Source organism: Erpetoichthys calabaricus, chromosome 4, assembly GCF_900747795.2.
Source record: "Erpetoichthys calabaricus chromosome 4, fErpCal1.3, whole genome shotgun sequence".
Taxonomy (NCBI): domain Eukaryota; kingdom Metazoa; phylum Chordata; class Cladistia; order Polypteriformes; family Polypteridae; genus Erpetoichthys; species Erpetoichthys calabaricus.
The window spans coordinates 151,737,704-151,740,798 of NC_041397.2; positions in this window are offsets into that span (position 1 = coordinate 151,737,704).

The following is a 3,095-nucleotide window of genomic DNA, read 5'->3' on the forward strand; positions in this document are numbered from 1 at the left end:
AATTACATGTACTTCAGTTTTCTTGTTTCCTTTGTTCATTTTTTATTAGTGCTATTAATTATGAAGCATCATCTATAATTTAACTATTTATTGCAATCTATTTTTTCATTTTAAAAAATCACCTTATCACAGCAATTACAAAAATTCATGACAATGTTTAGATAAGACATTACTGATTCAGGGTCAGCAGTGATTTAAATACAGAGAATGGATATTTCTTATATTAGTGGATAATTCAAAAGTTACAGGCTATTAAACTTTTCCTGTCTCTTTTTTGCCCAAGTGCTTTCTAACAGTTAGAGCCAAGCTAAATTCAAATTCATTCAGGATTTATCATTATTGTTTTGTTATTTGCGGAATTTTCACTTACACACAGGAACTCTATTTTTCAGTCCATTTGATAAATATTTTTTAGTCATCTTGCTGAAACAGTTAATTCTTATGATAAGTATTAAATGTATTCAATATATTCATAAATACAGATAAGTGCTGTCATCCTACAAAATTAATATTGTGATATTAACTGTTATCCTAAATGCAAAGTGATATTAGCATTGAACCCAGCAAAACACAGAAATTAGAGAGTACTTGCCAGCCTCACACCAACTGTGACTTAACCCTCTTAAACTTAAGCTAAAAAATTGATGCCTGGGATACCTTGGTATTTTTGACTGTAAAATAGTAATATTTCATACTATGAGCATGCATCTTATATCCTCTAAATGCGCACAAGTTCCGATTTCCTATTATTTCAGTGACAAACGGTAATTTATAATACATAGTTAATTGTGTCTTTTGGGAAAACTAAGCATTTTACAGAAGGTCTTTAAATAAATAAACACATAAATAGATATGTGTGTGTGTGTATATATATATATATATATATATATATATATATATATATATATATATATATATATATATATTATAAAAAAATCTTGGGGAGATGAGATCTTCTCGGAAGGCAATTTGAAGTCCCGTGAGAGACACTTTAACTTGCTCCCGGCTCTTAAAACAATGACAAGAGACAAGCAAAACACGCTGCTCGCCAGCAGTAGAAAGCCAGCAGATTATCATGATCCGACCGCTTCTCCTTGCGTGTGTTCAGACACCCTAAACCCCCACCACCACCACCACCACGGGCGGCAGAGACGCAAACTGGCAAAAGGACAGCTGCTGTTCAGGCTTTAAAATGATCGATGGGCAACGTGACAGCAGCAGCAGAAAGACGAAAGACTGCAGATGATCCGACTGCTTCTCCTTAGCGTGTGTTCAGCCCCCCCAACCCCCCCGAACACAACACGAGCGTCAGAGAGACGAAGTGGCAATAAGGACAGTGGCTAAACAGGCTTTAAAATGATCAACGGGCAGTGTGACAGCAGTAGCAGCAGCGGCAGAAACATAGCAGATGATCCGACGGCATCTCCTTAGCATACGTTCAGCTGCCCCCCCTTCACAATGCGAGCAGCGTTATACATCCTATGAGAAAGAGAGTTAACCATGCCCGGGGCCGGAAATAAAGGACAAGTATTGTTTTTACAACGTCACGCGAGACAAGGCAGTGAGACATCATTTAAAACAAGTCCACGGACACCTAACCTAGCAGTTGTTGGATTGCTTTTGGCTTCATGTGCTCCCAGTTCTTAAAACAACGACAAGAGACAAGCAAATCACGCAGCTCTCCAGCAGCAGAAAGACAGCAGATGATCCAACGGCATCACCTTAGCGTGTGTTCAGCCGCACCCCCTTCACAACACGAGCAGCATTATACGTCCTGTGAGAAAGCCTTTTTACGAAAGGTTTAAAGTAAAAGTGAAAATAATGCATATGTAACAATTCCAATGAAAATAACAATCTCTATTAATTGTATATCCAGTAAATCAAACCCAGGAGTGGGCGAGCGAAGCAAGCAGGGGGCAGAGCTCCCTAGTATATTGTCACAAAAACGACCATAAGACATTTAAAAGGTTTGGGGCAGCCACCCGTATAATTTTTTCCGGCTGCAAAACTGCATCAAAATAATAGACATGTTCACACAACTGAATCCAAAACAGAACTGATTAACTGCAACCAAGATGGCGGCTTTAAAGGCCAGTGGAGGAACTGATGTCATCAGGACCGGAACTGGAAGTGATGTCGTTGGGTGTACCAAAGCCGGGCAGAATTTCCCTAGAATGGTCTGTAAAAGATCGAGAGGGAGAATTAGTGCACTTCGCCACCCCCTAGTCCGGTGTGGAATTACATGTACTCAAGCCTTTTAGTTGTCTCCTAAACATGTGTGTGTGACTATATATATATATATATATATATATATATATATATATATATATATATATATGTATATCTCGTCACACGCATGACTGGGATTCAACTAAAGGGACTGAAATAATAGTCGCAAGACCAGAGGGTGGCGAGCTTCACTGACTTTCTCTCTCAATCTCTATGCCTATGATGATGTCACTTCCAGTACCAGTGCCATTGATGATGTCACTTCTGGCCCTGTTGCCTATGATGACGTCACTTCCAGTACCGGTACCATTGATGACGTCACTTCCTATTCCTGTGCCATTTATGACATCACTTCCAGTCCTGATGATGTCACTTCCTGTCTCAGCCTTTAAAGCCGCCATATTTCTCATCCTAAGTCAGTTCTGTTTTGGATTTAAAACTGTCAAGAACTCAATACAATTTACCCATTTGCGGCCAGGGCATAATATATGGGTGGCTGCCCCAAACCGTTTTGATGTATTTAGACTATTCTTGTGACAATATCTATCTATCTATCTATATATATATATATATATATATATATATATATATATATATATACTAGCAAAGTACCCACGCTTCGCAGCGGAGAAGTAGTGTGTTAACGAGGTTATGTAAACATATATATACATTAACATATATACATATATATACATATCTACATATACACATATCTACATATACATATATATATACATACAGTATATACATATATATATACATATACACATCCACATATTTATATACACATATCAACATATATATACACATACATATACACACATACACACACACATACATATATACATATACACATACATACATAC